This window comes from Pteropus alecto, unplaced genomic scaffold (assembly GCF_000325575.1).
Source record: "Pteropus alecto unplaced genomic scaffold, ASM32557v1 scaffold21, whole genome shotgun sequence".
Lineage (NCBI taxonomy): Eukaryota > Metazoa > Chordata > Mammalia > Chiroptera > Pteropodidae > Pteropus > Pteropus alecto.
In genome coordinates, this window is record NW_006436282.1 from 14,265,383 (window position 1) to 14,277,884 (window position 12,502).

Genomic DNA, 12,502 nt, shown 5'->3' on the forward strand with positions numbered 1-12,502 from the left:
TCTGCAGCAAAGAAAGAAAGTGCAGCGTCTCCTGTGATTTTCCTAATTTCCAACCCATTAGAAAGCAAAAATGTGAGAACTCTTAGCTTAAGAGTAAATAGCTCCGGCTTCCATCATTGAAAATAAAGAAGTCTCTGTTTTCACTCCTGAATGAGAGGTCACTGAGATGAATAAGTTTCTGCAATTACTGAGCCAGGCAGGATACGCTGAGTAATATATTTATGTGCAATTTGTACAACTTCTTATTTAATTTTAAATATCAACCTTATCCTAGCTGTCATCAAAGCTTAATATTAGCTGATTCAAGCCAAGTATGTGGTTTTAAATTTGCTTTGCAAATAGTATGTTCTTCAGGGTTGCTTATGCAGCAATATTCTGATCTCAGTTGCCACATGGACTTTCTTAAGAATTTTGACCAGATAATTCTACTGAGCCACAGGGGTTGAATAAAATATCTGACTAGATCTGGTGAGATAATGATTCCAGAATATCGGACTTATCTGATTTTAAAAAATTGCTAAATATCATTTCTGGAATATGATGAAAGATCAAATAAACATATGTAATTTAGCTTCCTCTAGAAGAAGGAAAACACACAGTTAAGCTTTTGCAAAGGGAATTTAAAAAGAAATTAAATCTCCCAAGGATGAGGTAAATAGCAGATGGGCCTGTGTTGACCGTGACCACCATATATGACAGAGGCTGGGATGAAGGCCAGTAGTATATAAAATCTGGCTCTTCACCCTGCCCTCACCAAGTGAGACCTGTGCCCCCTAAAGGGAACAATTTCCTAATTCACAAGAATGACCGTCTTAGCACATCCAAAAAAAGCTGAAATTAAAGTTGTCAGTAGGGAAAATAAAGAACCAACCCAATTTGCATTTCCAGAAGCAGAGAAACAACAGCACTAAGAAAGTGGGTGCTGACTCAAGGGACTGGAGTGAACACTATCTGAGAAGCTGGGTCCCTCTCCCATACTGCACCTTGGGAACTCGACACCCACCCCCAACACAAATCCAAAGGTTTAGTCTTTGGCCAGGTGAAAAAGAGGGTCTCTGTTTGAGGGACACCAGGATTTCAGAGGTACATTTCTGAAATGAGGATTAAGTGACCATTTACATTCCAAACCTCAAAGTCAGAACACCCTCAGCCCTTCTTCAGTTGTCTGCCAGAATTCTGGAACTCAGAACCCCGAACGATTCACTGTTTCAAGATGTTGGCCCTAGAGTTTACTCAAACACGACCCACTCAGATAAACCTAGAGGTCAACTTAAACCATACACGGATTCCAGTCAGCTTTTTATCTCCCACTCTTATCCATGAGTACAACGCCAAGTCTTAGATGATCTTTGAGGGAAGAGATGTTTTTAAGCCATTTCCCATTTTAGGAAAAAAAAAAGTGTAGCTTGCTTCCAGTGTTAATTTTACATAAACATGCTCTGGGAGGCTGAAACAAATCTGACTAGTTTTCAACGTGACGATAAACTATAAAAACTATTCTTGGAGTTATTTCTAAACAGAACTTGTCTCTATTCCTACTCTAACAGATCAGTATTTATTTAATAACTTTTTTTCATGTGGTAAATTTCAAAGTATGAAATAATACAAAGCAGAATATCTCATTCCGCACAAAAATACCACGTTTCTCTCCAGATCTTGTCATCCCTGTTGTTGTGTGAAAGGCAAACTTTGCAGTGACCAGTTGGATTGTTTCCCTGATGTTGGTGGTATGCTCTTGGGGAAATGTCTTCCAGACAGACGAAGAGGTGTGATATCATCAGAGCATGGATGAACTCGAAGATGTAGCTGCCTTACCTTATGATGCTTTTCCAGCACTCTTGCAATCAATGTCAGTCATAAGTTTACATGGCTAATCATGTGCTCGGGATTGTCCTTCTTGAACAGGATGTGGGAGTTCAGCACTGTCATATTTAGAAGGTGGCAAAAGAATTTCTTATGCTCTCATTTGAATAAGAAGTGAGTATCTGATCAGCCAAGTCCACTGCTCCCATATTCTTGTTATGATCCACAATGACACATGGCTTCTTAGTCTTCTTTCCATTTCTGTTGTCTACCTCAATCACAGTATCATTGTGGGATGTTGATAACATTGTCACCTTCTTGTCACACCATTTCAGTTCCATAAGTTCACTACAGAATGTGGTTACGGTTGACGCCTTTGCAATGTTTTCTTTCCAGATCATTTGGCATCTGTTTTCTGTTCAAACGAGCTGTCCCAACTGCGTCAGTCCTGTTTTGATGTAATTCTCTGAAAAGCATGGGAGATGTATAAAAGTTATCAAGAAAGACTCAATGTCCTTGGCCAAGAAGGTCATTGACCAAGGTAAGAACAATGCATGACCATTTCAGACCACCAGCTGAATCTTTCAAATTCATCCTGGGCCCCATATGCATTCCACCCATAACCAGATAGACTTTCACAAAGTACATAGCTTAAGATCAAACCATGCTCATTTCATCAACATATATTGCTTCCTAGCTAACCACCCCTTGAACAGCATCAGTGATTCATCAACTGCAATTTTTCTGTTTGGATTTTATACGGTTGAAAATTTATTTACAAGAAAGTCAAGCACAGGTTTGATCTTCTGCAATGAAATCTGGGCCTTTGATTGATCAGCAGATCTGGAAGAATTGTTGACAAAATGCAGGCACTGAAACAAAAGTAAAAATCTTTCACCAGTCATAATTTGCCTGATAAGGTGTATCCAAAAGAAGCCTTGTTGACCGAAACATCTCCAGCTCAGGTTTCTGTACAACACCATGTAGTAACATTATTGCAAATAAGACTTTCAATTCGTCATTGTCAGTTTCTTTCCATTTATCCATTTGTGAAAATCCTTTCAGACCAGATGGCCTTGAAGCCAACAAGGAAATTTGGGCATTCATTTTGCTGGTCATTTTTTGAAACTAATTCCTCAGTAAAGAACCAGTTCAAAATACTGCAGTGGGTCTGTGGTATCACTGACATCAATTTTTCTGCCAGGTGTGCCAATAAAGTCATACTTTTGACGTGCAATCATAACACAAGGTGACCATTTCAGAGCGTGATCCAAGTCAGCTGAAGTAGGGCTATTTCCATCAGATTCTGAATTGGATGGAGGCCTGACCATGTAGTCTTCCGAAGCACTATCTGAAAAATCTTCAGAATTGTCTATTTCAGATTTATCAAATGAATCTTCGGCTAACAACTGTTCGAGAACAATGTTAACATCATGTGTAGGAATGCTACATTTTCTAGGATTTGACATTTTCAGCGATAGAGAATTACTGTATTTTGTAAATGGAAATGCTACTACTAAAAACTGAATGCTATAAATAGAATGATGTCATTTGTTTCCAAAGACTATCAATATATTAGAGCAATGCAAGAATAATAATAAAAGCGAGATATTTCATGGCAAACTTTGGGGATAAGGTTAGGACTATAATCTGCAAGTTATCTCAAAGTAAACACTGCAGCTGTAAGCACTGCTGACAAATATTCTCAGGGCAAACAGGAAGTGGGTTAATGCAGAATATACAGTCATGCAACACATAAAGGTGTTTTGGTCAACCATGGACCGCAAATACAATGGTGGTCCTACATGGTTATCATGGAGCTGAAAAATTCCTATCACCAAGTGATGACATAGCTGACGTAAAGTCGTAGCACCTTGTGCTGCACACAGTGTGGCTGCGAGACACCTGGTTCTTCCTACCTGACTTAGAGTAAGACTCACCCCTTCTTTCTCTTCCTCCTTCTCCTTCCCTTCTTCTATCTGTCTGTGCCACATCAGGGTACCACTGGGAGAAGCCAGGGGCCCAAGTGCTAGAAGGCACATCCCTCCTGCAGGGTCTCTGACACTTTTTCAGGAAGCTGGTCATGGTAGCGCGATGCATTACTCATGTGTTTGAGGTGATGCTACTGATGTAAACAATACTACTGTACTGCTAGTTATATATAAGTACTGTACTTACAGTTATGCTACAGTTACCTCCAGTAGTCAGTACAGTAATGGGCTGTACAGGCTTGTAGCCTGGGAGCAATCAGTTATACCACATGGCCTAGGTGTGCAGCAGGCTAGACCTTCTAGGTTTGTGTAAATGCACTCTCTGATGTTCACAGTGATGAAATTGCCCAGCGATGTATTTCTCAGAACATATGCCAGTTGTTAAGCCACACATGGCAGAAATAATACAAGCAATCAAAAAGGAGACAAAAACAAATTGGAAGAAACAGAGACTAAGCAGAGACAAGGAAACACTGCTATCGTTAATATATACAGAGATATGAGAAGAAATTGCTTAAATTGCCTCAGGTTGCTTAAATAAATGAATAAGAATTTTTAGAAATTAAAAAATACGATAGTAGAACAGAAAAATTCAAAAGAAGGTGGACAGTTGGAAGACATAATTGAGGAAATCTTCCCAAAAAGTACAGCAAAAAGACAAAGAAATGATAAATAAGAAAATAAGAAAATTATTTTCGGGCAGTCCAACATCCAACAGCTTTTTTACATCCTTTTTCCTATTTCTGACCTCTTTGACTGATAACATGAGATGACATATATTCTCTTTGAAGAATCTTTGAAAGATATATGTTCTCGTGGGTAGTAAAAATCAAAGTTTAGAAGACCATCAGCCTAATGAGTTATTTATTAGGGACAATTACGCTATTATTCTACACACACCCTAAATTATTACACACACCACATCCACTTACAGGGGCAAAATCATCACCTAGTCACACATATGATGCTCCTTCCTCTAGAACCAGCTAATCTACTTCCAGAGAGCAGGGGCCCTGTATCTCTATTTCACTGCTATGTCCCCAAATATGAGCCTGTATTTGTTGGCGTATAGTAAACGCCTATTAAAGTTCTCTGAATTAGTGTTAAGTGAATTTCCATAAACTTTTATCTAGTAAAGGGGTATGTTATTCTCTGATATATATATAGAAATTGCAGGTGACTCAGCTTCAGCAACTGCAGTTAATTAAATAATTATTATTTCCTTCACTTGATGTCTCTGGTGAAATCATGGTAATATAGTCACAAAAATAAATAAATAAACATCTACCAGTTATACAGAATTTTATTCTACTTGTTCTGCAGCTGTCAAGTTACTCTATGATGAATGCATTCAGTGTTGAAGAACATGGAAATGACCCACCGACCAGAGACTGACCATGGCATTGATGAGGTCTGCAAGTTCTTTTGATTACTTAGTTACTATGTATTAAATAATCAAAGGAATCCTGAGATCTGTCATACGTTCTTACGTTGACACTAGGAATAAAGTATTATTGAAATAAGGTAGCCCCAGAAGGAGCAGTAATTCATCTTTAATGGAGTTGACATCTGTTTTGGATATAGCTTTTCCTTCCCTGCTTCTAGTTGCCAGCATCAATGTGAGAAGCTTACAGAATGCTTGATTCACTTGTACATGTTCCCACACAACATTACTCAGACCAAATGCACCCATTTTATAGTAAAGAAGTTGCAAAACTGGCTATATGATCAAAGGTTCTACCAGTGTTTTACTCTAGGAATTTCTAAACAATCACATGCAAGCCAAGTGTAACTTCATGGCATCTCACCTCAGTTGCACCACAAGTTGGTCCCTTTCTGTCCCATGCTTCTCTGCCACCACCATGTGGGAAACCTGCAAGAATTTGCTCATCCATCCTGACATGCACGCAAATCAGAAAAGGCAAGGACGTTTATACCCTGTGAAGTAACACTTGACTGATAGTGGGTAAGAGCTAGTGGATAAACTGTCCTTTATCCCTTGGACAGATAATTTTGAGGTGTATTATACACAGGTCCTTAAAAGGTCCACAGTGTGATGGATTTTCAGTTGTCCACAGTTGTGATCAGCTCAATAATATGCACCTAGAATGGCTTTCTCTCCCTCCCTTTCACTCTTTCTACTCATTCCCCTCCGGTTCCTAGGAATCTTTTCACAAAACAAACTACATTTATGCAAGCCTTTTTCTCCTGCTATGCTTTTTCGGGGGACATAAATTAAGACATAGGACTCCGTGACATACATAACAATTTACTATAAAACTAAATCTCTCCAGATAATTATAGTTCTGTAAAAAGGAAAAAAAAAATTCTCTTTAGAAATAATAAATTCAAAATAAAGGGAGCCTATTACTTGATTTGTTCTCTATTAATGGTACTACAGATGATTTTTAGAATAAAAATAATTTGTTACATTTTTAAGTAAATTATTAACAGATGATGGATTACAGAGTATTTCTTGGGATAATTTGACATATTAATAATACATGTTTCTAACCTATTTTTTAAGCAATTTTTATTTCAATATTAATTCTAACCACTTCTTCTATAGTATTATAAATGCTAAATTTCAGAGAATCAATACTGTTGAAAGAAATACCTAAAATTTAACAAGTCATCTAAACTAAACAGAAATAATAAAAATATTGTAATAATTAAGAATACTAAAAATTAAAAAAATATTTTTTCATATGTACTACTCATCTAATAGGAAAATGACTTTTTTTCTAGGAGTCTAAATGTAATATTTTAAACTTTTAATTTATGTCATAGACTCTGAGTCCCATTTAACGACTGAAAAATAAATGGCAATAATTTTGCTGCTCTTAAATATTTACAATGAGTATCTTTTCATATGTCTGTTGTCTGTTTGTATGTCTTCTTGGCAGGAGTGTCTGGTCAGGTCCTCTGGACAGTTTTTAGTTGGATTGTTTGCTTTTTGTTGTTGTTGAGTTGTATGAATTCTTTATATATTTTGGATATTAGCCCTTCATCAAAGGTATTATTTGCAGATATCTGCTTCCATTGAGTTGGCTACCTCTTTGTTTTGTCCATGGTTTCTTTTGCTGTGTGGAAGCTTTTTAGTTTGATATAGTCTCATTCATTTATTTTTGCTTTTACTTCCCTTGCCTTTGAGGTCAAATCCATAAAATCCTCTCATATGAGAAGATGCTCAACTTCACTAGTTATTAGGGAAATGCAGATCAAAACCACAATGAAATACCATTTCACACCTGTATGAATAGCTATTATCAACATGTAATAACAAGTGCTGGAGAGATTGTGGGGGAAAAAGAACCCTTGTACACTGCTGGTGGGAATGTAAATTGGTGCAGCCACTATGGAAAACAGTATGGAGGTTCCTCAAAAAATTAAGAATAGAATTACCATATGACCCAGCAATCCGTCTTCTGGGTATCTATCCTCAAAATTTAAAAATATTTATCCATAAAGTTATTTGTACCCTGACGTTCTTTGCAGCATTATTCACAGTAGCCAAGACATGGAAATAACCAAAGTGTCCTTCAATAGATGATTGAATAAAGAAGATGTGGTACATATATACAACAGAATATTAGTCAGCCATAAGAAAAGATGAAATACTGCCATTCACAACATACATGGATCTTGAGATAGTCATTATAAGCGAAATAAGTCAGACAGAAAAAGTTGAGAACCATATGGTTTTAGTCATATGTAGGATATAAAACTAAAAGCAACAAACAAACAAGACAAATAAAAGCTCATAGACACAGACAACAGTTGAGTGGTTATCAGAGGGAGAGGGGGCAGAGGAAAGGTAGATAAGGGTAAAGGGGGTCAAAATATATGGTGACAGAAAGAGATTTCACTTTGGGTGGTGGACACACAATACAATATACAGATGATGTGTTATTGAATCACACCCTTGAAACCTATATAATTTTATTAACCAATATCATCTCCATAAACTTAATTAAAAATATTTACAATGAAATAAAGGAAATATTATCATAAGTAATAAGCTCCCAAGGGATATTTTTCTATCTAAATTATATATGCACTATACATTGAAAACATTATTTATTTATACATGGGATAAGAAAAGGAAAAATGTATTTTCAATTGTTCATTATTAAAATGCTAAAGATGAAAGAAGTACAATATTATCACATCAAGTATCTTCAATTAGAGTTTTTCCCATAATACAATGTCACGTCCTACAAAAACAATAGTTTAATCTGAATCTGATTGTAGTAGGCAGAGCACTGAGATTGCACCCAAGATTGTCACCCCCTGTTGTATACTTCTTGTATAACTTCCCTTTCCTTGGAGGGTGGGAGGCACTGTGAACATGATGGAATTCACTTCCATTACAGTGAAGCTATATAACAAATGGATCATGCTATCTAACAAAGATGAAGAGATTTTTCAGATCAAGCAAGGTCCCAACACAGCTACCTAGAGGTGATCAAAAGGGAGACTACTGTAGGTGGGCCTGACCTGATCAGGTAAGCCTTTAAAAGAGACCTGAAGGAAGAAATTCAAAGGGTGAGAAAGTTTTGCATGATGACCTTGAAGAAGCCAACTTCGATGATGAGAGAGGATGGGACTGCGTGGCAAGAACCTAAGAGCAGTCTCTAGTTCTGAGAGCAGTTCCTTGGCAATAACTAGCAAGAAAGAGAGGACTTCAACATACACCTGAAAGAGAACAAAATCTGCAAATAATGTAAATAAGCTTGAAACAGGACTCCAACCTCCACATGAAAAGGCAGTCTGGCTGATACCTTGACCGTAATTTTCTGAGAATACAGCAAAGAACTCAGCTGTGCCATATGCAGAACATCTGATATTAAAAATAATTGTGAGATAATAAATGGATGTTGTTTTAAGCTACTAAATTTCTGGTAATTTATTATACTGAAATAAAAAATACATTGGTAAACTAGACTGGAATGTGTCCCTTTTTTCCAGTTAAATTTCAGCAATGTAGGCTCTAAAGACAATAAACAAAGAAACACAGTCTTAAGAATTTGAAAAAAATTAAATATTTTCATAGTCTGTTTCTGTATTTTCTTAAAACTAACAATCTGAAACAAATTTACATGAATCATTTTTTATGAAAGTAGGAGGCAAGATGAAAAATGTTACAATGTCAGTTTGAAAATTCATTTAAAATCAAATATATGTTATGATGTGGAATGATGAGTTTATTTTCCTTACTCAAGGATAATTTTCTTGTGCAAGATTTGGATTTTGTAAATGTTACAGTAGTGTTAGCCTTGGGTATTAGGCAGTCAATGCCCATTATTGCTAAGGAAAAAATGAGGGTGCTATATAAATAAATGCAATTGGTTAGAGAATAGTAATTCTAAATACAACCAAGGAGAAATAAGGATCTTAACATTTTGAGCACTTAAATATGCTTGTTACTATGTCATTTGCTTTTCATATGGTATGTACTCTATTGCTTACAAAAATTCTGAAAAATAGATATCTTATTTTAGATATTCAAGATCTTGAAACTCAAAGAGTCAAGTAATTTTTCCGATGTCATACAGCTAGTAAGTTACAGAGCTAAAATTCTAACCTTTGTAAATCTGAATGGAAAGGTTCCTATCACTTAGTTTAAATTCAAGTTCTTTGTTTTTATCTATCTACAAGGTTCAAATGATCACCTACCATGGTCTACGATATCTAGATATATAGTATGCTATAAGAGACTGGAGGGCAAAGGTAAAGGCAATATTTTGAAAGATACAGAAACAAAAAACATCAAGGTATAGAAATGTTTACTGACTTGGGAGTTCTCTTAGAGTGAAGATTCCCTTTTAAGAGTGCAGATAGCTTTGAAACCTAAGAAGGGACACGTTGCTCACTTGATAAGTGCCTGAGAAAATTCTCAAATATGTTAACTTTGAAGATAGTCTCAGAGTTTGAAAAATATGGTCTAAAATAACCAGACTATATTCCATCTGTGATTTTCACTGCACCAAAGTTTGTGTAAACTACTTTTTATGTGGTTGATTGCTTTGTCACAAAGTGTACCCTATGAGCTGAGACACTGCCCCGCCCCCACCAACCTCCTCCTTTCTAAGCAGGTGAGGTCTCTCCCGAGTCTTGTGTTCCTGACCATACTCAATAATCTTTTTTCTCCCAAAGACCTCATTTAGATTATCATGCACAAAAGGACATTTCTGAGAGTGAAATAGGACCTTATTCATAATAGTGCTGGAATTATCTTAAGCAATCTTGGGTATAAGGTGATTCTTCTTTCTCTTCATTTTATTCTCTCACTCATTGAACGTGTCCCCCCATCACCATCACTCCAGCTCCTGCCGTTTCTATTTTCCTAGCTTATCATTTTCTTTTATGCTTTTTTTGGTCTATTTAACTTGCACCCCATGACAATCGAAATCAAACATACTTTCATCAACACCCCATGACTATTTAACTTCTTTACCCACCCACCTTGTCAATTCCCCAACTTGAGGTAATCTATAATTTGTTTTGTTTTGTATTATGTTCAAAGTTCTTAGTCCAAAGTTACTGGTTACTAATGAACAAAAGACATTAGTGTAAACTGAGAACTTTTTAAAGGTTTATCTCATTTCATTTCGCCTTAGTCCTTTCTTCTTCAAAATCAATTTAGTAATTCTAGTTCACTCCATACTGGAAACCCCAGAGCTTCTCTTTCAGATTCACCCCCATTCCACTGACATCCAGAAATCCACCCTTGCACTTTCATATTCAGCAGGTAATCCTTCCATCTACTTGGATAGGAAGATGGGTAACGGGTGATTCTCCCAACTACTTTCCCAGAATTTTTAGTGTAGTACAGTACCATTATTTTAAAAGTTATTTATATGGATATAAGATATGCTACTTACAACAAAATAAAAATTATAAAGATATCACAAAGGAAAAGATAAAACTTCCCTATGATTCCGTATCTCTTATTCTACTTCTCTCAAGTCGTCTATGTTAATATTTTTTAACCACGTATGACTTCTTCCACATATTGCTTCTTACTAAAAATAGTATATATACATATGTATATACAGATGTTTACTTATATATACATATGTACACATTTCTGTATACATTCAGAGGTTTGTTTTTATTTTAACTAAATAGAATCATATTACAAACAGTACACAGAATTTTTACTTAAAACCCTTTTTCTCCCAAAAATATTTCATGAATATACACACACTAACACACATAAGTAATTTATAAAAACAATCATATAAGATACTGGGAGATTTTAGGGCAATTCTCGACTTTTTAGTTTTTTCTTTCATGCCCTTCCATCCTCAGTTTTCCCATCCCACCTCCTGCATTATCTCCGCCCCCACCATCACCTGACTCATGTTAACCCAGGTAAACAACCTAGCAAACTTCTATACAGATTTCATCAACTGTATGCAAATATGTGTATATAAAAATGTAACATATGTACAAATGTATATCAAATGATGTTAAACAGAATGTTTCCTCTGAAAAACCAAAACATAGAGATATAAAATTTCAAGATGAAGGACAGAACTTTTCAGGAAATTTCAAAATGGTGGGAACTCGTAATACAACCCTAAAAATCCACCACAAAGGGACAAGTAAAAATGAAGTGATTGAAAACTGGGAGAGGATTTTTAAAGAGATTTCTTTCCAAAAGGAACGGGATGAGGTGGCAGCTCTATTTCATAACCTCAGGTTCACGAAGAGAGACTAAGGAGTGCAAGTTGAGGAGTATGTTATGTGTTCTCTAAATCAGGCAACGAAGAGACTAGTGTGTGACTCATGTCAAAGAAAACTAAACATAGTCTGCGGCACCAAATAGGGCTGCTTCTGAAATGATACACAGTCCTCTTACAATGGTGGACAGGGCACAGGATACACACGAGACCTACAAAGGTAGACTTGGCATTATTTTGGCTTCTCTCAGAAAGTACTTTTTGAAAAGGCAGTTTCACCAACCGTGTGGAGAGGACCGATACAAAACTTGAGGCTAGGAAGAATGCCTCTCAGACAAAAAATAAATTGTAGTCTGAGGAGCCCATAGAAGAGCCCCTGAAGAGGCCACGAATGTGCCCTAAAGAGAAAGAGCCAGATTGACACATTCGCCAGGCCCAGAGGGCACCTGTCAAGTAAGAACTCTCTTCTGTCCTTCTCTCCTCCATCCTCTCATGTGTTGCAACTCAGCACTGGTCAGTAAGAACAGCTAGCTAGCAGGAAATGAAGTGAGCCAGCAAGCAAGAAGCAACCTGCCATAGATGAAGACTTTGTCTTGCAGGCTCGTTCCTGCCGAGGGAAGTATTATTATAAATTTGATCCCCTCCTAGCTGCTGTGAACCTAGAACTGGACTCTCTCCACCAGCTTCTGCCCAGGAGCACGAGCATTAGCTGGCTCTTGCGAACTTCAAACAGCCAGCCTGAGCCCCTGCCCCATCCACATTGCCCCTCCTCAGAGTATTGTTTATGTGGCTGAGTTGCAGAGGTGGGCATGTGGTGGGCTGGAGGGTTGATGAGGATGGGGAAGAGGTGGGGAAGGTTCACCTTTTGTGATTTGTCTGCCAGGCTGGCACCCCATACATATCTCAGCAGAAAAGCCAATGATGGCCATTTACCTGTATAAAGTAGGATTTGGTTTCTACACACAGAAAAAAAAAGTCTTTTAATTGTTTTCTAGAATTAAATGATTCATATTGAAT

The 12,502-nt window shown here is 36.8% G+C and overlaps 1 pseudogene; it reads right to left on the bottom strand.

Moving 5' to 3' along the window:
• Positions 1 to 1,559: 1,559 nt before the first annotated feature.
• LOC102893411 lies at positions 1,560 to 3,272 on the bottom strand (annotated as a pseudogene).
• Between the last annotated feature and the right edge of the window lie 9,230 nt (positions 3,273 to 12,502).